This window comes from Lycorma delicatula, chromosome 10 (assembly GCF_047948215.1).
Source record: "Lycorma delicatula isolate Av1 chromosome 10, ASM4794821v1, whole genome shotgun sequence".
Taxonomy (NCBI): Eukaryota; Metazoa; Arthropoda; class Insecta; order Hemiptera; family Fulgoridae; genus Lycorma; species Lycorma delicatula.
In genome coordinates this window covers 22626897-22654060 of record NC_134464.1, presented here as the reverse complement: position 1 = coordinate 22654060, position 27164 = coordinate 22626897, and positions in this window count along the sequence as shown.

Below are 27164 nucleotides of genomic sequence, written 5' to 3'. Positions count from 1 at the left end.
GTTTCAGTTAACCACACATCTCAGGAATGGTCGACCTGAGACTGTGCAAGGCTGCATTTCACTTACGTTCATACTCATCCTCATTCATTCTGTGTAGAGGATAAACGGAAGAAGAAAGAATATATTTATCTGTTCAGAAAATAACCGAACATTTTTAATTTCGCGCACACGGAAATATTCATTGTCATGCGGTTCTAATCAGATGATTTTCTTGCCTCAGCCTCCCTAATCGCCAGATCTGGCTACTTGCAAATTTTTCTTATTTCCAATTTTAAATTCAGTGATGAAATCACGCCGTTTTGAAAGAAATGATGACATAAATGACATTTAATGATGACATATTAGCAAATTAGTCACGGAACTTAAAAGCCGTCTCAAATGAAGCTACCTAGGACTGCTTCGCAAAGTGGAAACACCACTGAGAAAAGTATATGAGTAGGAGAGGGGAATACTTAGAAGGAGACATGAACCAATAATCTGTAAAATTAATAAAGAGATTAAAAGAATAAAGTTTGTTTATTTTCTTAACATATATAATGTAAATCATTAGATCCATCAAACGTGCCTATTGTTAATAATATTGTTTTACATTTTTTTGCAGATATATTTGTTAATTACTCAGCTTCATGAAGTACCGTTAAAAGTTTGCAGTAGATTCGGTGACATCATGAATTGCGGCATAATGATTACGGTAACAAAAATTATTAATTATTTACTAGAAAAAATATACGAATTAAATATATTATCGATTACATATAAATTAATCGAACGTTTATTTATTAAATAAATAAATAAATAAAAAATTAATATAAAATATTAATTTTATTAATATTCCGGTGCGGAAACTATGAATAGTTTCTGAATTGAGTTTCCCTGCTCACTGGAAGTTGTTTTACTCATTCCATATTTTACCGTTGTTATCTGACAGAATATATCGGGCAATTTGTAAGGACGATGCGCTATATTTTTTGTTTATAATCAACTGCATCGTAAATTATAGTCGCAAATAAAGTGTCCTATGACGTCATAGAATTTTCCGATAGACATTTTAAGAGAAACAGAAAACTGTTAAAAGCTGCCAGAAATATAAACGAGTTTACAGTACGTTTATACGCTTATATAAGGGTAAAATTATCGAATGATGATTTTTGAGAAGGAAAAAACTGAGTTGATAATAAAAAAGTCTCTATTTCGAGATTAAAATTTGATAAAGATTTAAACAGAAATCAGGCAGCATTTATTTTGTCACTTTTAGAATAGTCAGAGCCGAACAGACTAAATATTGATGTATGTAGTAATCTATGAGTCTGAAGAATAGTTTTGCACGTTTATCAGAAAAGTGTATTTATCACACCAAATAACCCAGGAGTAGATACGTGTGGGAACAGCACCGTCTTTAAACGTTTCATAAAGCAGAAATACTTTACTGGATAGTTTAAGAGCATACAGAATCTACGGTAGAAACTAAATTGATGAATATATAGTATATGTTAAATTGGATATCAGTAAAGTGCAATTGGATATCAGTTAAAAAAAGTATCTAACAATGTAAAATGGAATAAAGATTTTCCAATATAAAGGGACTTACTTGGACTGAAATGTAAGAAAAAAGAGTAAATTTATGATCCGTAAACAGTCTGGTAGCAGTTATAGGTGTAGAAGATTAAGAAACATGAGATGTAGTAGAATTACAAAAAAAAAGAGTGAGAAATCAATGTTACCGGAAAAAAGGAATGAGAAAAACAATTTAAAGTGGTGTAACTATTCGAGAAAAAGAACAGTAAATACCAAAATTACCTGCCGAAAGTTTTTTTTTGCCAGAAACCAAAACTATCAAAAGGGATTATGAACATCATCGATTTCTTACTATGAAAAATACTATTTTGAAAATAAATTTAAAAAAATAAAAAATAATAAAGCATAAAAAAAATGTTAACAAATTAAATATGAATACGAAGCGTGTTTTAAAAGTAAACTCGGTTTTGAAATAAAAAAAAAACAAACAGTAAATTATGAACAGATTTTATTACTTCGTATAAAAACTACATTTATTTACTACATTTCTGTCTTCAGCATCAACACATTTTTCATAAAGTTTCACTAGCATTTTCATCCCCTCTTCAAGAAATTTCACCGCTACTTAAATCATCTTGTAACGCCGTTTTTTCAATTCTTTTTATCGTCAAACTTATGTGATCCAAGCCACTGATTAAGGTGAAGAAAATAAAATTTTCTGGAATCTAAGTCAAGGGTATGGAAGATGACCGAGATTTTCCAATTTAACATTTAATCGACTGACTGCTTGCTTTACTGTATGTAACCGGTCTTTGTCATGCATTAGCAATACATATTCTTAGTTTTTTATAGCTTTTCTACGATTTTTCAACATTTCAGAAGTATCGGCTTTTGCCGTGGTTGCGCGCATACCGTGTTTAATTAGCGCTTGTGGCGGTAATATTGTCCACGATCGGCACTTTCTAATCTAATATAATTTTACAGTTTACATAGAAACATATTTCGCTTGTACGGTCGGCAGACTGGTGTAGGCGCGAAACCTAACGCACCAGGTACTGATGCGGCCGGGCGATCGAGTTCTAGACCCAGCCAGCCGAGTTGCTTTTTACTGTTTAAATATTATTTATTTATCTCATTCTACTGCTCAACTGTAACGTCATAACATAGAAGACCACTACATCATTTTTGGGGTGGATTTTGCAAAAACTTTTTTTTGCAATATTGTTATTTTTTAATTGTTAACAGATGCGTTTAAGAAACGTATTACCTTAATTAGGCAAAATCTCGAGATACTTAGTGTGACCTTGCTGTACAGCTTCACCTTGTTGATCTTTTAACTTTTGCAAATGTAATGGCAGCACTGTCTGTCCTGTATATAGTAGTAATATGACAAAGGTTGGTCAAAATCGGTCTACTAGTTCTGGAAATATAAAGTGATTCAAAGGTCAAAACTAAACACACACACACACACACACGTAAATACGTACATTAATATCCGGAAAATTTCCATCCGGTTTTTTGGGTTTCTTAGATATCAAAACATCAAGATCCGGTAAAAAACGCTTTTGCTCAAATTGTATCGATTACAATGCTTTCCCTTCTAGGATTATAGTTCTGCTAAAGAAGTAACTAGACGGGAAATTAGAAACAGTAAGTAAAAAGATACAGGCTTTGAAATGTAATTTTATTGGAGGATTTTGAATGTTCAGTGGGATATGAAAACAAGGAATGAATAGGTCTTATTATGAATAAAAGAGAAAGAGAGAGACATTTGTTGTATCATCTTGTTAAATGACTAACTTATTGGCAAATCGTGTATTAATACATCCAGGGAATTAAATTGAGAAATGTGGTAACAGCATTTAAAAAAAATAAAAAAATGTTAGCGTAGGACTAAAATAGGTAAAAATTATGGTGAGGTATAAGATTAGCAAACAACAAAAAATGAGAGAGAACTGACCCCCGCAGGGAGAGAATACGTGAGGAGAATACGACATCCCCTCCTCGGTTCCTAGACCACATGCGTTTTGCCATAGATCGTCTTTTAGACGATCTAAGTCTGATTACATATCACAGTCATCAGTTAGGCCTCTGTCAGGATCCCACAGATGCAAATATCTCGATAGACATTTTCATCAGTGATTTAACTCAACATTGCTATGGCCTTCATTGCAGGCTTCTCCAAAATATTTTCCCCACGTCTTTTCTAATTTTTAGCTTTCTCAACTGTTTAACCGTTTCGCGGAAGCGCGATCCCATCATAGTAATTATGCATAGTCACAGTACAACTTGTAAGAACAAATTTTTACATTGAATAACATAATTTATAGTTAATTTAAATTATTTGTTGTAAGTTAATATAAAAAATTCGAATGATCATTAATGACATTTTAACACTGAAAATATATGCTACTTAGAATTAATGGATGACTTTCTACTTAACTTGGTTAGCACAACTAGCAAATTTGTTAACAAAACTATATTTTATGTTGTAAAACATTTCTATGTTAATTGTAAATTTCCTCCTATGAACTTTAAATATCATAGGATTTACATGAAAAAAATCATTTTCTAAAATTCTGAAGACCAACAGTTTGACATCTTTCTATAAAGAAAAAACTTTTCCTAGAAAGAATGAAATCTATTTTTGAATAAACTACATAACCATATTATTAAATTAATTTTTAGTCAACTCTAATAATTGGGATTTAATCGGATCCACTTAAATAAGTTTACATATTCCATTAGTACTTACCATAAAAGGTCATTTAAAAAAGAGCTGTACGCTTATTATATATATATATTTTTTTGTATTTAAGATAGTTGTCTTTTAAATTAAACCCTCTTCATCTCTAACGCGTGAACATTCTACTATCTACGAAAGATCGTTTCGCTTCGTTATCTGCATTTATGTTTTTAGATATCGAATCCCACCTTTAAAATATACGGCCTTTTATAATTTTTTATTTATAGATATTTGAAACTCTCTTTAAAACTAATAAAACAAATAGGATGGTTTTAATTTGTACTATGAATTAAAACATTGAATTAAACGTTTATAATTTTTTTATATTAAATCAATTAAATAATTAAGTTTTGTTATTCTGTTATTTCTTTTGTTTACAGATACTGAAAGATATTGTAGAATACACAATAGTATTTCTACAATTAGATCAAGCTTACTAAATATACACACACATCCATGTGTGTGTACATCCATATATATATATACACGAGTATAATTCTTAATCTAAATGAAATTGTAACTTATTCAATTTTATTAATAAATTGATGGCACATAATAAGGTATGATTATTGTATTAATAAACATATAAATATATTTAAAGGATCATGACTAAATTCGATTTCTTTGAAATAACAGTTTACAAGATCTCGATTAGTTAAAGCAGTCGGTAAGTCGTCTGAATAGTTCATCCAAGAATCTTTTTGTGACCCTTCATTACAAATTATTTGAACAAATACTAATGAATACGTTGAAGGTACGCACAAAATGAAGGTGTTTTTAACATTTTCTAATTAATATATTGTTTTAAAATTTTTCAAAAGAATTTTGTAAAATTAAATCATTTAATTGTATTTTAAATATATTAATAGGTAGAAATTTTGAACCGTTCGTTAAGTTATTAAAAATTGTAACTGAAGCATAACAATGTCATCTGTCCTAAGCCAAAGTATTTACTATATTACACGAAACTAGTTCTGTTATCTTGTTCCTGAGACGTCGTAAATTGAAATCCAACCACCAAAGAACAACGGTATCAACGATCTAGTGTTCAAATGTTAATAAAAGCAACTAACTACCTTTATTAGGATTTGAACCTGAGAACTCTCTACTTCGAATCAACTGATTTACGACGATGAGTTTACCATTAGACTAATCCGGTAGGTAGAGATTTTTAAATAGCTTGTTGGAACGATAATTCCCATTCCATATGGATTAATGAATAATGAGATGTTTACCATGAGCAGAGACAGATGAATTATTATTTTATACTATTGTTCCTGGATTTCTTTTTGCGTTTGAAGTACCCGATATACAAGAGAGCTTTTCATATGTGCTCTGTTCAAGAGTAATAATGTTGGTTTTACGATAAGTCCCAAAAAACGAGACGGCTCCTACCGCAAGTGGCGTCGTGGATTAGGAATGGACATGGTGAGGTGGGGTATTACCTCACACAGTTCTTGTCCGGTCATGGTGATTTTGAGGCCTACCTTTGCAGGTTCGGGAAAAGGATATTGGCAGATTGTGCATACTGTGCTGAAGTGGACAGGGTGCATCACACTATTTATGAGTGCCAGAGGTGGGACCACTTCCGGAGGAGAGAGGGCTTGGCATGGCTCACCCCTGACAACACGGTACAGTAAATGTTGGCAGGAAGGAGACAGTGGAGTCAGGTGGAGAAGCTGGTATGCACAATCCAGCGAACTAAGGAAGATGAGGGACGTCTGCGTGAGGCCAGGCTCAGGCTGGATGTAAATTAGGTTTAGGAATTTTTTATATGTCTATGTGTTGTCTATGGGGTGCTATCGGGAAGGAGTCTGGGTGGGATGGTCCTGGGGCCCTATGTTTTTCCAATAGGGTTTTTCCGGACCCAAAGGAAGGGTGCACGGGTGGAAGCCGGACTCTCATTGTGTAACATAATGTAATGTGAGTAGATTAATGTGGGTGAACAAGCTTCGCCCACTTAACCAGGGTTTTACGCATCTTTGATATGAAGTGCGAGTTATTTGTAGGTTAAGTTTGCATTGTTTCTTTTTGCTTTTCTTTTATTTTTTCCTGTGTTCGCCTAGGCGAATGATGAGTATGGGGGTATGAGGGTCGCTTTAGAGCAGCTTTAGACCCTTAGGTAGAATAGGCATAAGTGGTATTAGATTTAAGTCTAGTATTATGGCAAAGGACATGAGCTGGGAGGCACAGGGTGGGGTACCTGGACATCCCAATGGGTATGCTTAGTTTAAGTTTTAAATTAGGAAGCCTGTGTGCTTCATTTAGTCATAAGATAGATGGGGGTGGGAAAGACTTGTACTGGGAATTGTGTGGAGTCCTCAGCAGCTTCCAATTAGCAAGCACTGCCTTCGTGACCTGCGTGATATTGGTAGGCTAGGAATTGAGGACTTATGCTGAGTGGTAGTGGAAGGATGCCTTTCACTGCCACTCAATGGGTAAGCAGATAGTCATAGGCAGCGTGCGTGCTGCGAAGTAGTTGTTAAGAGTGCTGTGTTGGACATGCGCTGGGTGTGGGGATAGGGGAGTTTATCACCCATACTCTGTCGGCATGGTTAAATAAAATTAGGTGATGAGCCTGCGAGCTCGTATAGGTGTAAGGAAATGACTTGTGCTGGACAGGTGAATCACCCTGACCAATCTTTGGCAAGCAAAGATTATGTTAAGTTAGTATAAGTTAATTTAGGCGGCCTGCGAGCTGCACTATTATGTGTGATTAGAATTAAGCTAGATATAAGGTAGATTTAAGCGAGTTGCTTCCACCGAATCGACGTTGACTTGTAACGGGGGGTTACAAGTCGCGCCCTGGGGGAAAAAAGCCCGGTCCACTGCGTAAAAGGGAGGGACGAAGCGTGGCGACGTTTAGGGCCAGGGAGGCAGCCCTACTGTGGAGAGGGTGCAGGTCCACCTGACATGTAAGAGGAAGGTGGGTTGGCGCTACTCGATGAAGCACTGGGGACCCTCGAGGTAACCAGATGAGTCGCGATGGGTAATGGAGACATGTAGAGGACATGTTGCCCATTTTAGGATAGGATGGTGAGGGTAGCCCTGCGAGGGAGGGTGTCATTGGCATGCCAGAAGAGGGATGTCTGTGGTCTCTGTCGATACCGTGGGGACCCCGTTGGGAGAAGCCCTAGTAAAGGGCTAAGCTAGGGGTGGTAGTCTACTGCCACGGCATGCCTATGGGAACTGCGTTTGCTTAACGGCGATGACCGGTTACCATCGGGGTGCTTAAAAAGGAAAAAAAAACATATATATATATATATATATATATAGTGGTTGGTGGTGTAGATCAATTGTATAAAACTATCTTTTATTTTTACCGCTTAAAGGGACTAAAATATGAATACAATGGTAAAAACATGTACGAAAATCATACATACACACACTCTAAGTAAACATATATACCTACATTCATGTACATACAATTAATGCACTCGAGCGCCCGTGCAAATACACGCACACATACTTATGTAGATATATCTCTACATATAATTCATAATGATTTTAACTTAAAATAAAACATGCAAGACTTATGTCGTATAAAACTAACGGTAAACGGTTGTTTTTACCGAAGTCATTATTTGATGACATTAAATCTCATACTTAGCGATCGATCATTTTGATACGAGCATCTGGTAAATATTTCTATGTTAACGGTTGTATTGTTACTTAATGTTCTGTATACCTACATGCTTTTGACATATTTAAATTATTGATAAATAATGCGTTAATGGGAAAGCTTAAAAATTAATATATTATGTTATCATTACAGAAATTGATATTATATATTATTATATGTAAGTGTAATATAATTTATTACAAAATATATACAGTGAATAAAAATATTAACGTCAATTTCTCATAAAAGTTTGAAGAGAATAGAATTACAATCCGTTTATCAACATTTAGTGAACGGAATTTATCGAATATATAAAAGTTTTCTTACCCTTTAACTATACATTTTGTATCGTAATGGAAATAATTTTATCATTAGTATTTTAAGTTACATTACTATAATAAAACTTATCCGTTTATTCAAAATATTAATATATGCCATTTGAAAGAACGTTAAGCATATATGTAACGGTCGGTTAAAATTTGAATAATTCGTTAAATATCGAACGAATATGCGATCATATAACAAACCAAACGGGAATCTCTAAGTGTTTAAAAAACGTTTAAAAAAAGTTTTCATATAAAATCCACGATATGAACGACGATAAAAATATGAAAAATGAAGAATTTTTGCATTTTTACGAATCCGTAAAACTTGTTTTTAAGATGTATAAATTCATCGGTACACTTCCGCTGAGAGAAAAACCATCCGAAATCGGTTGTTTTGTTTACGATTGGAAAAGTGTACAGTTTATTTACTCGTATTCGACTATAATCGGTTTTTATATTTTTGCGTTATTCGTTTTCTTTAATTACGATTTGAAAAATTGTATTGTATACAATATATGTCTTTTTTATGCGTGTTTTGAATTCGCAAAAACATTTTTCGAACAACTGTTATTAATCTCAGTTTACAAAAATATGCATACAATTTTTAACAGATTTAAAAGTTTTGATGAAAATTTACTAAAAAGTTTTAAATCGGAAAATGTTAACAGGTTTTTTGATCGATTTTATACGAAATATATCATACTAGCCATAGGGTTTTGTATAATTCCTTACAAAATAAAAGATGCACTTCTCGAATACGGTCGTAATATGACCGCGAACACACCTACATTTTACTTTTGGAGTACTCTTTTTTTTTCTTTTACGCTTCCGGTACACATTCATTTTGTAATTATCGCATTTGTTATTTATTCAGTTTACACACGCATAAATATATTGAGTGAACTGATAAAACATTTTGTTAAAAGCATTAAGGATGGCTCACTCAACGACCGTACATCCAAAAAGTATATTCAAAAAATAAGATTTTTATATTACGATTTACAAAGATGTGTCGCAGCACTCAACGAAGTATATGGTACTTATTTGCTATTCATGAACGTTTGTATAATATGCGAATGTTCACTAAACAATTTTTATGCTATTATATTCCAAACTGACAGTATATCGTTTTTTACTTTTTTGAGTTGTTCGGCATATTATGCGACTATTCAATTCTGCATCACTATTTTTGGGAATATATTACATTATCCGGTTTGTATTTTTATCATTATTATTTACGTAGCAAACGTTGAGTATGTGAATGTGAACGAGTGCTGGCTGTAGAATCATTTAATTTATTATTAAATATTGATTTTTCTTGTTTGTAATACCGTCAGTCTCCCGACTGTCAATAACGCTTCAAAAAAACACACTTAATGATGTATAACAGTTCGAATTTCGCAAATATATTGTCCTCGGCTAAAATGGATTGAAAAGACAACACATATATATGATTCGATACCGGATGCCTTTACTAATCTAGAAAATTCTATATAATCTGCATGCATTATTTAACAATCCAATAAAGTCAAATATTATTGATTGACATACATTACTATTATACAAATGGGAGTCTTTCCGTTTTTCCCCTTTGTAGTTTCTTTTTCGTTACTTATTAGTAATTGCTCATGTTATAATTATATGGTTATAAATGTAAATATAAAATAACCAAAACTAGAGTTTGGTACGCTGACTATTTGCGAGAAGTACTCTGACTTCGCTCGTTAACCTTTACTAGCGAGCCAATTTTACCAAGCGTAGATTAACTTTGGTTGGATTATATTTTAAATTCCCGCAAATAACTCAAAATGCCATATAATTATAACATGAACAATTGCTAATACGTAATTTTAAAAAAAAAAACGTTGCGGGAAAAACAGTCTTAGAGATTTTGTAATTCTTTTTTAAGTTTTGTAAACATGTTTCGTACCGTTGCTCTTACCTTAGAAAAACTTTCTTCGGTTCTGTCTTTACAAATCTTGCAGTTTAAATTTATCAATTAAAACGGCCTTACTAATTTACTAACAAAGGATATTTTCAACGATCAGAGACGGTTCTAATAATAGCGACTCGAAAGTTTGTGAAGATGAGGAATTTAAATACATTAAATTATATTTATCAAAATGTTGAGAGAAAACATAGAAATTTTGTAAACATTTAAAAAACATAAAACATTAATAAATTACGTAAATTATAACAAAAATTTTGGCAAATATCCGATTGTCCAAGTTGATTTTTAATTATATTACAATTATATTTTTTTTCGGTACCGATATTTAATCTTCTTGGAAAACTTTGGTAATTGTAACTAGTGCAATTTTTTATGTCACCCATCAGTTATTAAACGATATGAGGATTTATATTGTTTAGGTTATATTTCAGTAGCCGATAAAAATTATAGTTAAAAAATGATTGTCAAGATGGATGTAAAAATCGAAATTGACTATCATAAAAAAATTATTTAAAGATATTTCGGTTCCTGTGTAAACTGTCGCAACATTTTGTACGTAACAATTATACCTTCAGGCTCTAAAAATTTAATAGATTTAATTTTAACGTGTCGGTAACACACTAATTTACTTTTTTTTTTTAATTGTATATTTTGTCAAGTAGCAATCTTTAATAATACGTAGGTTAGTTTTTTTTTTTTTTTTTTTATCTGGAATATTACGGGCATCGACTGCTAAGGTCATTAGTCCTCGTCACAATCTTTAAAAGAAATTACTATCACCATCTGGATCGTCATATGTAAGGGTGTAAAGGGCCCTTACATTTTATTTAAAAGCACAAACTACACAAAACATTTAAGACATAAAAAACTAGGACAATCACAAACACTTACGGGGTGTAAAGGGCCCCGATATTAAAATTTGAGATAAGGTTCTCAAAAGACCATGAAATTAAAATTAAAATTAAACTTATCAATACCATTTCTTTCTTTATATATATATATATATATAAACTACCGCTTAGAGTATCTTTTATCACAGCTTTAAACTTTCATTTTATAGACTTTTAAGAAGTCCACTGGCGTGTAGAAATGCAACTATATTTTCTTCATTTCCATTATCCAGATCAGCACTAATATTATTTGTAAGACGGAACCTCTTTCTGAGGTCCTCATATATAGTACACTCTTCTATTAGATGCTTGATTGTCAGTGTTTTATTACAAACACCGCACATTGGTCTCACTTCGCCGGTTAACAATTATAAATTTGTTAATCGCGTGTGACCGATTCTAAGTCTGGTCACCGCTACTTGTTCACGGCGAGTCAACTTAAAGTCGCTTTTCCATTTATATAAGGAGAAGTTTTTACTGAGTTTAATTTTGTATTTAAACTCCTCCATTCAGCGTTCCACTTGTTTCTTACTATGTTTGTTAGACGGTTTTTAACATCTGCCACTCTTACAGGAAATGCATCCAAATTATCGCAGACTGTTGCCTTTCTGGCAGCTTCATCTGCGATTTCATTACCTGTAATACCAGCATGCCTCGGAGACCATACAAATACGCATCGCTGTCCTCGTTGTTTTAGTACGTATAAAATGGACAGGATGTTTGCAATTAGGACATCCTTAATGTTCTTGTTCCGAAGTGCGACAAGTGCACTTAATAAATCGCAACATATTAGCACTCTCTCTTCGCAATAGTGTTCAGTGTAGCGAAGAGCTTGCTGAATTGCAGTGAGTTCTGCCGTGTAGACACTGGCCACATCTGGCAGTTTCCAAAAGTGGGTTTCTTCATTTACATATATTGAGCATCCAACACCATGTTTGGTTTTAGAACCGTCAGTATAAATTCTAATATGTTCTTCGTAGCTACTGACGGTTGCCAAAAATTCCTGCTGGATGATCACTGCTGGTTTCTTTTTTATTTCTCCTTCAGAGAGATCCAAACTTGTATTTACCGCTGGCAAGAGCCATGGCGGTATTTCTCTAGTAGAAATTGCCAATGTATCTGGAATGGCAATTTCATATTTATTTCTTAATTCGTGGTACCTAATTCCGGCTGGTCTGGAATAGGTTGTATATTCAATGAAGTTGGTTCAACTTCATTGAATATACAAAAATTCTATTATACATTAAGTATAAAGGTTGAATCGTAATGGAAATAATTTTATCATTAATATTTTTAAGTTTTGTAATAAAACAAGATAACACATCAGGGAATTCATACGTCTATTCAAGATATTAATATATGACATTTGATAGAAAGTATAATATGTAGTTAACGGTGGGATAAAATTTGAATAATTCGTTAAATATCGAACGAATATGCGACCATATAACAAATGAAACGTGAATTTTACAGTTTAAAGACTTATTAAAAACTTTCTTATAAAACCCACATAATGACCGACGATGTTAATATTAGAAATGATGAAGTTTTGCATTTTTACGAATCCTTAACCTTGTTTTTAAGATGTACAAGTTCATCGGAGTACTCCCGCTGAAAGAAAAACCGTCCGAATTCGGTTGTTATTTTTACGATTGGAAAAGCATACAGTTTATTTACTCGTATTCAGCTATAATCGGTTTTTATATTTTTGCGTTATTCGTTTTCTTTCATTACGATATAAAACCGACATACACAATACAAATCTTTTTTACATCGTTTTCGAATTCGCAAAAACTATTTTACAACAACTGTTATTAATATCAGTTTACAAAAAGATTCATATGATTTTTATAAGATTTTAAAATTTTGATGAAAATTTACTAAAAGGTTTGAAATCGGAAAACGTTAAAGGATTTTTTTATCGATTATATATGAAACATATTATACTTGCTATAGGGTTTTGGATAATTCCTTACAAGATAAAAGATACTTTTTTTAAAGACGGTCGTAATACTAATACACCAACATTTTATTTTTGGTATCCTCTTTTTTTTCTTTTACGCTTTCGGTACACATTCATTTCGTAATTATCGCATATGTTATTTATTCTGTTTATACACGCATAAATATAATAAGCGAGCTGATAGAAAATTTCGCTAAAAGGATTAAAGAGGGCTCACGCAACGAACGCACATACAAAAAGTATATTCTAAAAAAGAAACACTCAACGCAAAACTCGCAAACACTCAACGCAAACACTCAAGTGTCGCAACACTCAACGAAGTATACGGTCCTTATTTGCTATTCATGAACTTTTATACGATAAGTGAATGTTCGCTAGACAATTTTTATGCTATTTTATACCAAACTGACGCTAGAACGTTTTTTAGTTCTTTGAGGTGGTCGGCATATCATGTGGTTGGTCAATTCTGCATCACTATTTTGGGGAATATGTTACATTATCCGGTTTGTATTTTTATCATTATATTTACTAGCAAATATTGAGTATGTGGGTGTGAACGCGCCTTGGTTTTGGAAGTATTTAATTTTTTATATTGCAAAATGTTGCTCTCGGCTCAAATGAATCTATCGTTCGATATCGATTGACATTTCCCAATCTAGAAAATTCTATGAAATCTATATTTTTTAGTAATCCAATTAAGTAAGATATTACTCGAATTGGGTATTTTCTGTTATTCCCTCCACTTTTTTTTATTTAATTATCTCATAAAAAACTTCATCACTGTGTGAATAGAACCGAACAATATATTTCATAATTTGCTCAAAATACTCATCATCCCGGTATCAACGATGCTAGGTGAATTCACAAAAATATAAATCAATCATAGTACCAGGGTACCCGATTCACGTATAAAAAGTGAGTCTCCAAGTGAATATTCAAGCATATTCCCAACGATTTATAATGAAAAATATTAAAAAAATTGTGGGGTGGGGGGAGTATCTCGAATTTACTAATATACGGTACCATTATATAAAAGGAGTCAAAATATTATCGAAATAAAAGACGCATGGGAATTGAAAAACTTTGATTTCAAAAACAATAAAATTAATGATAAATAAAATAAATCATGTGTTTCGAGCAAAAAAATCCCTCGTTTTCTGTTTATTGAAAATGAAACGTAGATATATATAAAACGACTTCTGAAAGCGAAATTTAAATATGCGCTGAAATAATTTATTTACTATTATAATCTTTTCTGAAAAAGAGAAAACAACAAGACGTTAAGTTTTAATAATCTACACTGGATACCGATTCTATTTTAATTGTTACATAAAAGTGTATTAAATTTTGGTATTCCAAGAAATTCGCGTCGTGCAGGTAAGTTATAACTTAAGAATGTACGTGACATTTCATTTTTATAATTACTTTAAATAAAGATCTAACTCGAGTTTTTAGTGGCAAAATAAATTTGTACTTTTTCTTACGTTTCTAATGAGAGGTAAGTTTATGTAATTTATTAAAATATTTTAAGTATTACCACACGAACAAAGGAAAATGAAACTATTGTACGTAAAACATGGTTTAGCAATCACGTAGGCCGGTCACTTACAAGATATGGCCTAAAATATTACAGTATTTATACAATTCTGAAAGTGGTATTTATTATCTACACACGTATATACAAATTTATATACACATATAAGTATGTGTGGTTGTGTAGTTTATAAATCTATATATATAAATATATATATATATATATATATATATATATACTTACATATAGGTAAATTTAAATAAATAGTTTCATAAATTTGATTCGTGACAGTATGTGTGACCAAAATATCACACGTACACGTAACCGTAACCCAAAACCATCAAGGCTTCGTTTATGTACACATCTTTGTTCTTTTTTATTCCTTTTTTATTTGCTAAAACAGAAACCTATACGTAAAAGGCTGTCTTGATTTTTCCCTTTCTTTTGAATTAATTTGCCATATGAAAAAAATAATCTGAGCTTCACCTAGATTTGAACTCAGAACCTGTCGGATAAATTGCACTAAAATCTTCCCCCGATGATAGCTTTTACTAAACTTATTTTCTACTAAAAGTGAATAGTAATTTTACGACAAATCCATTGAGGTAAAATAAAACTCAATGGATTTGGTAAAGTTACAGATCCAGTCGTTTTGATTATGGGTTTTTTCAGGTCCGAAAAATAATCAAAGATGTCTTGGGAGTAAACACTGCATTTATCGATAACGGATTACATAACGAGGTAATAAACCTTTAATTTGTATATTAGATAGATTTAACTTTTTTGGGTGTAACGGGAAGAAGCTAATATATATATATATATATATATATATATATATATATGCAACTGCACCGGGCTGGTCTAGTGGTTAACTCGTCACCACAAATGCTGATTTAGAACTCCGGAGCTGTAAGGTTCAAATCCTAGTAAAGTCGGATACTTTTATAAGGATTTGAATGCTAGATCATGGATACCAATATATTTTGGGGTTAGGTTCTATTTAACGACACACATAGGAGTGGTTTACCTGAGACGAGACTTTTACAAGATAATATATATATATATATATATATATATATAGATATTTATATGAAGTCTGTACAAAAAAAAGTGAACATTTCTAATTACGCGACATCTCAGATATTTACTGTTATGCGGCTGGCTCCATTGTGTTCAGAATAACCTCCTCTGTAATATGTTCTTGAACTGTTTGCATCTCGTCGTTTAGTTTTCATGTTATTTGAGTGCAACATGTTTAAGTGTTAGTAGCGAGTTTAATAATGCGCGATTTTCGAGAGATCGATACAACGTATACTTTTGCGTGAAACTGAAAAAATCCTTTACAGAAACGTTTCAAATTTTGAAACTTGCTTACGAAGACGATGCTCTCAGTCGTACGGAATGTTACAAATGGTTTTTTTACGATTTAAAAGTGGTCGTCAGTCGATTGAAGATGACCCTCGACCAGGAAGGTTTTCGACTTCCTGTGTCTTCAACAGACGACACCTGCGTTCAGAAAATCAACGATATGATGCTTGTAAATCGTTGATTGACGTCAGAAAACTTGTAGAAGAGTTTTGGATATCGAGTGTATCACGGAATCATCTTTTGTCTGAAAAATTGAACATGCATCTAGTTGCAGAAACGTTTGTTTCTCGTTTGATAATCAGGCAGCAGAAAAGAAATCGAGTGGACGTTTGCCCGCTACTTCTTGAACAAACTAATGACGATGATACATTCATGCAAAAAATCACAACGGGTGACGAAAGTTGGGTTTTCGGCTACGACACTGAGACAAACGTTCAATCATCACAATGGAGGATTGGTAAATGATCTCCACCCCTCAAGAAACGAAGTCAGACTCGGTCCACTGTCAAAATGATAATCTCTGGTTTTTTATTAATTTTAACGGAATGGTGCGTTCTGAATTCTTGCACTCAAAGTTAAACGGTGACCCTTTTTAAATATTAAGGTGTTTTACAGCGGTCACATCACCTCACCTTTGTCAATTCGACAGTTTTGAGCCAAAGATCAGATGACTATCCTCCGTCAGCCTCCCTACTCGCCAGACCTGGCAATTATTTCTTATTTCCGTATTTAAAATCGACGATGAAAGAAAGCGGTTTTGAAACATTTGATGACATTAATGCAAATTCATCACGGTCCTTAAAGTCATTTCAAATGAAACTACCCCAAACGGCTTCGCGAACCAGGAACAACAGTGAGAAAAGTGTGTGAGTAGCGAAGGGTAGTACTTTGTATGAGACAAGGACCAATGATCTGTAAAATTAATAATAAAGATTACAAAATTTAATTTTCTGTACATACCTCGTAAATATACAAAAAGGTGTGTGCGCTCGTTCGTCCGTGTGTGTATGTATATATACAAATATATATATGTGTGTGTGTGTGTGTGTACAATATATCTATACATATAATGATTTAATGTAAAGAATTAGATTCACCAAACGGGCCTATTCTTAAATGATACTGTTTTACATTTTTTGCAGATATATTTGTTAATTACTCAGCTTCACGATGTACCGTTAAAGGTTTGCAGTAGATTCGGTGTCGTCATAAATTGTGGAATAATGATTAAGGTAACAAAAATTATTAATTATTTACAAACAAAAATTTACGAATTGAAACTATTGTCGATTATATATAAATTAAACGGTCTTTTATTTATTAATTAAATATATAAAAAAATAATATAAAATATAGTAATTCTTCTGAAAATGTTACAAATAATTTACGAAGATTGCAGTGCGGAAACTATAAATAGATCCTAAATTGATTTTCTCTGCTTACTGGAACCTGTTTTACTCATTCCATATTTTACGGTAGTTATCTTACAGAATATTTCAGGCAATTTGTAAGGGCGATGCTCTATATTTTTACATTTGTATTCAACTGCAAGGTAAATTATAGTCACAAATAAAAGTGTTCCATGCCGTTATAAAATTTTCAGATAGATATTTTCAAGAGATACAGAAGCAGTTTAACAGCTGGCAAGAATATAAACGGAATGTTAATAAGGGCAAAATTAACAAAAAACGATTTTTGAAGAAGAAAAAATTTAGTTGACGATAAAAAATACCCTGTTTCCATATCAAAGTTTGATAAAGATTTAAATAGAAATCAGGCAGGAGTTATTTTGTCTTATTTAGAATAGTCACAGCCGAACAGACTAAATATTGATGTATGTAGTAACCTATCAGTCTGAAGAATAGTTTTGTACGTTTATCAGAAAAGTGTATTTGTCACGTCAAATAACCCAGGAGCAGATACGTGTGGGAACAGCACCGTCTTTAAACGTAACTAACAATGTAAAATGGAATAAATGTTTTCCAGTTTAAAGGGACTTACTTGCACTGAAGCGTAAGAAAAAAGAGTAAATTTATGATCCGTAAATAGTCTGCTAGCACTAATAGGTGTAGAAGATGAAGAAACAGGAGACGTAATAGAATTACAAAAAAAAAAGAGTGAAAAATCAATGTAACCGGAAAGACGAATTGAGAAACAATTTAAAGCGGTGTAACTATTCGAGAAAAAGAACATTAAAATATCGAATTACTTGCCGATAGCTCTTTTGTCAGAAACCAAAACTGAATCAAAAGGAATTCTGAACATCATCGATTTCTTACTAAGAAAAAAAAACATTTTGAAAATAATTTGAAAAAAATAAACAATAACAAAGTATAAAAAAAAATGTTCACAACTTAAATATTAATACGAGGCTTGTTTTAAAAGTAAAGTCGGTTTTGAAATAAAAACCAAACTGAAAATTATGAACAGATGTTATTACTTACATATAAAAACTACATTTATTTACTACATTTCTGTATTCAGCATCAACACATTTTTCATAACGTTTCACTAGCGTTTTCATCTCTCTTCAAGAAATTTCACCGCTACTTAAATCATCTTGTAACGCCGTTTTTCAATTCGTTTTAACGTCAATTTACTATATGTAACCGGTCTTTGTCATGCAATAGCAATCCACATTCTTTTTTTGCTTTTATAGCTCAGCTAAGATTTTTAAACATTTTTCAACGGTTGCGCGCATACCGTATTTAAATAGTGCGTGTGGCGGTAATATCGGCGACAGTCGGCACCTTCAATCAATGTAATTTTACAATTTACATAGAAACATATTTCGCTTGTACGGTCAGCATACTGGTGTAGGCGCGAAACTTAACGCACCAGGTACTGATGCGGCCAGGCGATTCAGTTCTAGACCCAGCCAGCCAGAAAATTTCCATCCGGGTTTTTGGTTTTCTTAGGTATCAAAACATCAAGATCCGGTGAAAAACGCTTCTAGAATTATAGTTCGGCTAAAGAATTACCTAGACGGGAAATTTGAAACAGAAAGTAAAAAAATACAGGCTTAGAAATGTAATTTTATTGGAGGATTTTGAATGTTCAGTAGGATATGATAACAAGTAATGAATAGGTCTTATTATGAATAAAAGAGAAAGAGAGAGAGAAACATTTGTTGTATCATCTTGTTAAATGACTAACTTCATTGGCAAACCGTATATTAATACATCCAGGGAATTAATTTGAGAAATGTGCTAACAGCATTTAAAAAAAATAAATAAATGTTTGCGTAGGACTAAAATAGGTAACAATTATGGTGTGGTATAAGCTTAGCAAACAACAAAAAATGAGAGAGAACTGACCCCCGTAGGGAGAGAATACGTGAGGAGAATACGACATCCCCTCCTCGGTTCCTAGACCACATGCGTTTTAGATCACATGCCATAGATCGTCTTTTAGACGATCTAAGTCTGATTACATATCACAGTCATCAGTTAGGCCTCTATCAGGATGCCACAGATGCAAATATCTCGGTAGACAAATTCATCAGTCATTTAACTCAACATTGCTATGGCCTTCGCTGCAGGCTTCTCTAAAATATTTTCCCCACGTCTTTTCTAATTTTTAGCTTTCTCAACTATTTAACCGTTCCGCGGAAGCGCGATCCCATCATAGTAATTATGCATCCTCACAGTACAACTTGTAAGAACAAATTTTTACATAATCTTTTTACAATAAACAATTTAATAATTAAGTTTTGTTATTCTGTTATTTTGTTTCTTTTGTTTACAGATACTTAAAGATATTATAGAATACACAATTGTATTTCTACAATTAAATCAAGCTTACTAAATATATACACATATCCATATATATATATATATATATATATATATATATAAACACACACGAGTATAATTCTTAATTTAAATGAAATTGTAAATTATTCAATTTTATTAATAAATTTATGGCACATATTGAGGTATGATTATTGTTTTAATAAACAAATAAAAATATTTAAAGGATCATGACTAAATTCGATTTCTTTGAAATAACAGTTTACAAGATTAGTTAAAGCAGTCGGTAAGTCTGCTGAATAGTTCATCCGGGAATCTTTTTGTGGTCCTTCTATACAAATTATTTGAACAAATAATAATTAATACGTTGAAGGTACGCACAAAATGAAGGTGTTTTTAACATTTTCTAATTAATATATTGTTTTAAAATTTTTCAATAGAATACTGTAAAATTAAATCATTTAATTGTATTTTAAATATATTAATAGGTAGAAATTTTGAACGGTTCGGTAAGTTATTAAAAATTGTAACTGAAGCATAACAATGTCATCTGTCCTAAGCCAAAGTATTTTACTATATTACACGAAACTAGTTCTGTTATCTTGTTCCTGAGACGTCGTAAATTGAAATCCAACCACCAAAGAACAACGGTATCAACGATCTAGTGTTCAAATGTTAATAAAAGCAACTACCTTTATTAGGATTTGAACCTGAGAACTCTCTACTTCGAATCAACTGATTTACGACGATGAGTTTACCACTAGACTAATCCGGTAGGTAGAGATTTTTAAATAGCTTGTTGGAACGATAATTCCCTTTCCATATGGATTAATGAATAATAGGTTGTTTCCCATGAGCAGAGACAGATGAATTATTATTTTACACTATTGTTCCTGGATTTCTTTTTGCGTTTGAAGTACCCGATTTACAAGAGAGCTATTCAAATGTGCTCTGCTCAAGAGTAATAATGTTGGTTTTAGGATAAGTCCCTAGTATGCACAGAGTGAAGGTGATGATTATAAAAAATGAATACCAACTGAATTGGAATACGTTTGGTGGATTGATATGAGACAGTATTTTCATTTACGTGAAAATGAAAACGGAAAACCGCTTCATTTTTACTTCGTCTTAATAAGCCTAGGATGTTTGTTTATCGTTAGAATGATAATAGTTTCTTGAATTTAATTTTAACCGATATCAGATTGTATTACATATGTACAGATAAAATATAAATTTAAAAAAAAACTACAAAAGACACATTAAAAGTGTTAAATTTATTTCTTTTTAATTCATTAAATTGAATTCAACATAAAATCAAAAACTATTTGATTGGTAAATTACAAGCACTTAATTTGGTACCGAATTAAAAAAAAAGAAAACATGAATTTTTTTTAAAATATGGATGGTCTTAAAAATAGTTCTGTTTGATTAAAAACAGTTCGTAAGAAAGGAATTGGCGAAAAAAATGTTTCCTTTGTATGTAAAGATTTTGAATTATTACCGAGTAGAGATCTCAGACTCTTTCGTCTAGTCTGGTTTTTCGTCTAGTCTTCTCGAATTTTCAACCAAAAATTCTTTCGGTATCAGAAATGCTACGCTATAAGAAACGAAAAGAACAGTCTTTCAATTTGTATTTCAAATAATAATCAATAGATTAAGACGTTTCTTGATGTAAATCCATCTTAAAAAAAAAACAAATTTTATTAGATTTCTAAAAATTTATTTAAATAATCTGACATGAACACCACATGATTTCCTTATACGCCTATTAAATTACATGTACACATCGAAATTAAATATACCATATTTTTGTACGTGATGATGAATTTTAGGGAAAGAGTCAAGAGCTTAATAGGAGCTACTCGGAAAGTACTTTCCGATTGGTTATTAAAAATTTTGGTGTGGACAACACTTTACTTCCTTGTACGCCTATTAAATTATATTTTTTTTTAATTGCAAAGTACATAAAACTTTATTTCATTAAAGACTTCTGAAATATTTTTTTTTTTTATCGAATTATTATTCATTCTAAAAACCTTTTTACAATGAGAAGCTAATAATTATTATCAATCAATATATTTAAATTAAAAAAAATAAAATAAGTTAAAAAATAGAGATGTGGTCCGATTCAAACCAACGTGACTTCCCCTAAGATCCAAATATTTCATTAATTAAAGTTTTATTTGGCTATAACTCTGCAACCAATGAAAATAAGTACCACTTATGTATATCACTGAAAATTTCTCAATGAGGGCATATTACTGGACTTAAGAAAACTTTTTTTTTTGGATTTTGGGCTTTATTGCACTCTTTTGGTTTAGTCGATTGCAATGATAAGAGGAGGTGCACAACTAGATGTTAAATGCAGTTCTAAATTCAGAATTTTAAGATCTAACGGCTTATCATTTTCGAATTACGTGAGATACATACGAACGTAAAGACGTCACGCCAAAATTAGACAAAATGGATTCAGGGATGGTCAAAATGGATATTTCCGTTGAAATCTGATAACTGAAATTTTTTGCGATCACAATACTTCCTTTCCTTCGTACAATTGGTAAAAACACCAATTGATAAGCAGGAGATAATATTGTGATAGCTACTCACAAAAATCAAAACCATCACAATATTATCTCTTTTTGCTAATTATGTACCTACATGGTAACCGACCGATTATACCCGCTGATCTCATTTGAATTTCTGTATCATGTTTATTGTATAATTGTTTTAATGCCAATCCTAGTTGGCATTTAAATCGAAGACTTACCGTATAAAAGGTATAGACGCTATCACTCCGTCACAATATATATATATATATATATATATATATATATATAATATATGGAAATATGAATAAGAATTCCCTATCGGATAATCGTCAAGAATTGGAATCCGAAGGAAAAAGGAGAACCATCAATATATCGTATTACACAATATTTTACTTCTACCTGTCCTTCCAATATTAAAGCGACTATTCCAGGATGCCTTAGTATGTGGCCTATAAGTCTATCTCTTCTTTTAACTATATTTTTCCAAATGCTTCTTTCTTCATCTATTTGCCGCAGTACCTCTTCATTTGTCACTTTATCCACCCATCTGATTTTTCATTCTCCTATAGTACCACATTTCAAAAGCTTCTAATCTTTTCTTCTCAGATACTCCGATCGTCCAAGTTTCACTTCCATATAAAGCGACACTCCAAACATACACTTTCAAGAATCTTTTCCTGACATTTAAATTAATTTTTGATGTAAACAAATTATATTTCTGACTGAAGGCTCGTTTAGATTTTGCTATTCGGCATTTTATATCGCTCCTGCTTCGTCCATCTTTAGTAATTCTACTTCCCAAATAACAAAATTCTTGTACCTCCATAATCTTTTCTCCTCCTATTTTCACATTCAGTGGTCCATCTTTGTTATTTCTACTACATTTCATTACTTTTGTTTTCTTCTTGTTTATTTTCATGCGATAGTTCTTGCGTAGGACTTCATCTATGCCGTTCATTGTTTCTTCTAAATCCTTTTTACTCTCGGCTAGAATTACTATATCATCAGCAAATCGTAGCATCGTTATCTTTTCACCTTGTACTGTTACTCCGAATCTAAATTGTTCTTTAACATCATTAACTGCTAGTTCCATGTAAAGATTAAAAAGTAACGGAGATAGGGAACATCCTTGTCGGACTCCCTTTCTTATTACGGCTTCTTTCTTATGTTCTTTAATTATTAGTGTTGCTGTTTGGTTCCTGTACATGTTAGCAATTGTTCTTCTTCTCTGTATTTGAACCCTAATTTTTTTTAAATGCTGAACATTTTATTGCAGTCTACGTTATCGAATGCCTTTTTTATTTCTATAAACGCCAAGTATGTCTTTCTTTCATGTATGTATTTACTTTCTTCATCACTAGCATTCTTATATTTTCTACGTTCATCCATCAGCTGCAATATATCGTCTGAAACCCAAGGTTTTCTACCAGTTCTCTTTATTCTGCCTAAGTTTGCTTCTGCTGATTTAAGAATTTCCTTTTTAACATTCTCCCAATCTTCTTTACATTTTCTACCTTATCTTTTTTACTCAGACCTCTTGCGATGTCCTCCTCAAAAATCTTCCTTACCTCCTAAAGCTTCTCTAAATTCCACTGATTCATCTGACACCTTTTCTTCAGTTTTTTAAACCCCAATCTACATTTCATTATCACCAAATTATGGTCGCTATCAATGTCTGCTCCAGGGTAAGTTTTGCAGTCAACGAGTTGATTTCTAAATATTTGCTTAACCATGATATAATCTATCTGATACCTTGCAGTATCGCCTGGCTTTTTCTAAGTGTATATTCTTCTATTATGATTTTTAAATTGGGTGTTGGCAATTACTAAATTATACTTCGTGCAAAATTCTATAAGTCGGTCCCTTCTTTCATTCCTTTTGCCCAGCCCGTATTCACCCACTATATTTCCTTCCTTGCCTTTTCCAATGCTTGCATTCCAATCTCCAACTATTATTAAATTTTCATCTCGTTTTACGTGTTTAATTGCTTCATCAATCTCTACGTATACACACTCAACCTCATCATCATCATGGGCGCTTGTAGGCATATAGACGTTAACAATCGTTTTCGGTTTAGGTTTTGATTTTTTCCTTATTACAATGATTCTATCGCTATGCGTTTTGAAATACTCTACTCTCTTCCCTATCTTCTTGTTCATTATGTCATTATACTCCTGCCTGCCCATTATTTTAAGCTGAGTTAATTACTCTAATATCACCTGACCAAAAGTTGCCTTCCTCTTCCCACTGAACCTCACTAATTCCTACTACATCCACATTTATCCTATCCATTTCCCTTTTTAAATTTTCTAGCCTACCAACCTTTTTAAGCTTCTAACATTCCACGCTCCGACTCGTAGAATGTTGTTTTTTAATTTTCTGGTGACCCCTTCCTTATTAGTCCCCACCCGGAGATCCGAACGGGGGACTAGTTTACCTACGGAATATTTTACCAAGGAAGGCGCCTCCATCATTGTTATATGAAAATGCAGAGAGCCACACTTTCTTGGAAAAAAAGCAGCTGTAGTTTTCCATTGCTTTCAGCTGCGCAGTACTTAGAGGACTGAGTGATGTTGATATGGCCATTTAAGTCATTGTGACTCACGCCCCTATCAACTACTGAAAGAGCTGCTGCCCTCTTTCAGGAATCATTCCTTAGTCGGGCTCTCAACAGATACCTCTCCGATATGGTTGCACCTTCGGTCCAGGTACTCTGTATCCCTGAGCAATCAAGCCCTCTCACCAACAGCAAAATCTCATGATGCAAAGAGGAGGAAAATTAATTTATTATCGTAAAATAAAAAGGAGTAGGGTAACTGTGTTGGAGCAATGTGTTGAATTGCCAAAATAAATAAGTAAATAATTTTAAGAATATTACGTAGAAGGTTGCCTGCTATATGAAAGGCAAAACTGATACTCAACATTCCTTTACATTAATTAATTATTTAATTCCAAATTTTTTGGAAACGCGGAAATCAAAATGCTTGGAATACCTGGCTAATATACACCAATGTACGAAATGAAAATAAAGAGAAGACCACTGTTTTCAAACATTTTGCCTACCGCCCACATTGAGAATCAAAAAAATTCTAGCGCCCCCAAAAGTTTTAAACTTACCATGTGTTAAAAATAATAAGTGTAATTGCTCTGTACGCTCTTAAAAACAGCCATTGCAATTATCGTCCACTTTGAGATGAAATGTGCTAAACGAATTTAATAAGTATATATCGTGAAATAAATCGAAAAATACAATTACCCTTCGATATCTAAATTCAGAGTTTATTTTAGTTGTTAATGAATCATCAGTAGACATTACTGGAAAAATTTTTATATGCTGTGTATATGTAAATAATAAAAAATAAGATAAAACAAAAAATAATAAACATTATTTATTGATATACAAACAGTACTTACGAAATACTGTAAAAGCAATTCTTGTTTTCAGGTAAGATTTAAGAATAGAAAATAAAATAAAACGAAAACAGAAATAGGAACCGTTATCCTTCTAAGAAATTCGAACAGAAATGATGCATTGAATTTAAAAAATATTTAAACGTTTAAATCTCCGATACAGACTCGGTTCGGATATATTAACCTTTTCTCAAAAAGTTAAGACGATGAACCAATGAAATTTGTACTCGCCCCAAATAACATTTTTAAAGAGCCGAATGTCCTTATAAATGAGATTATTGTACTTACAGTATTTCAAACAATTTAATGTCCTTATAAATGAAAACTTACGCAAAAGGTTTTTAAAAGATTTAAGCTTAAAATAGGTTATTAGAAATCCTATTTCTAATCATCTATTAGAAATAGGATGCCCTATTAATTAAAATTTGGTAAAAATTGTTGCAATCTGCTTCACTATCTAATTATTGATTTTTATATAGATTTGTTTTTAAAATCCATCGTTTTTAATTAACTAGTTTTGTCAACAATTTTCCAGGCTATGCTGCATTTCGGCCAATTTCTCTGATCTTCAATATTTATAAATATCTAATTGATTTTCCGTTTATCTAGTTTGAATCTTTCTTTTAGTAGCTTAAATTATAATTTTACAAATATGTTAATGAATTCTTTCGATAAATTAGGCGTTTCTGAGGTCTGAATAAAATTTCGAGATTTAGCCACAGTAAGGTTAACACTGAATTTATTTTTAAAAACCTATTTATTTATTTAATATGCAGAGGACGATACGTAATTTATAACGATGCTTTCTCTAACCCTTCTTTTCAGTTGTTCTGAAATAACGTTGTTTTCTTGTATTTATTAAATTTTTGTATATATATATATTAAAAAAATGTACATTCCTCATATATTTCTTCCTGTGTTGTTTTGTATTAAACACAAACAAGCTAAATTCTAGTACACAATGTGTCAAAAAAACGGTATAACTTACGTGTTTTTATCAAGACAACAGTTCATTTGCCTTGCGTTCCTTTACCGAAGAAAATTGTTAGTAATAATGCAGTATATTAATAGCTGCCAGCTATAAGCTAACTCATGTAATATACTACACACGATAAATAGACATTTTTATTATTATCACTAACTCTATCGGTAATAAATTAAATTACTTTTATAATAAATTATTATTATAATTATTAAAAAAGAGAAGTTAAATTATTTAACATAACGTTTTTATCTAACAAAATTAAATGTCTAGTGCTATGTTTTTGCAAAGAAATAAAAATAATTAAAATTTTGACAATAACAATTAAAATAAAAATCATAACGATGTTGTTGATTTTTCTCTTCATTTCCATTGAGCCAAAAATTTAACCCTTTCAAACAAAAATAATACAAGTAATACATGATAATTATAGTGCCTTTATTTATATATACTATTGTTAAATTATAATTGATACATATATATATATATATATAAAATAGTTATTTTCTTACATTAAAAAAATTTTGCTCAAAAGAATTTAAATTAATTTTTTGA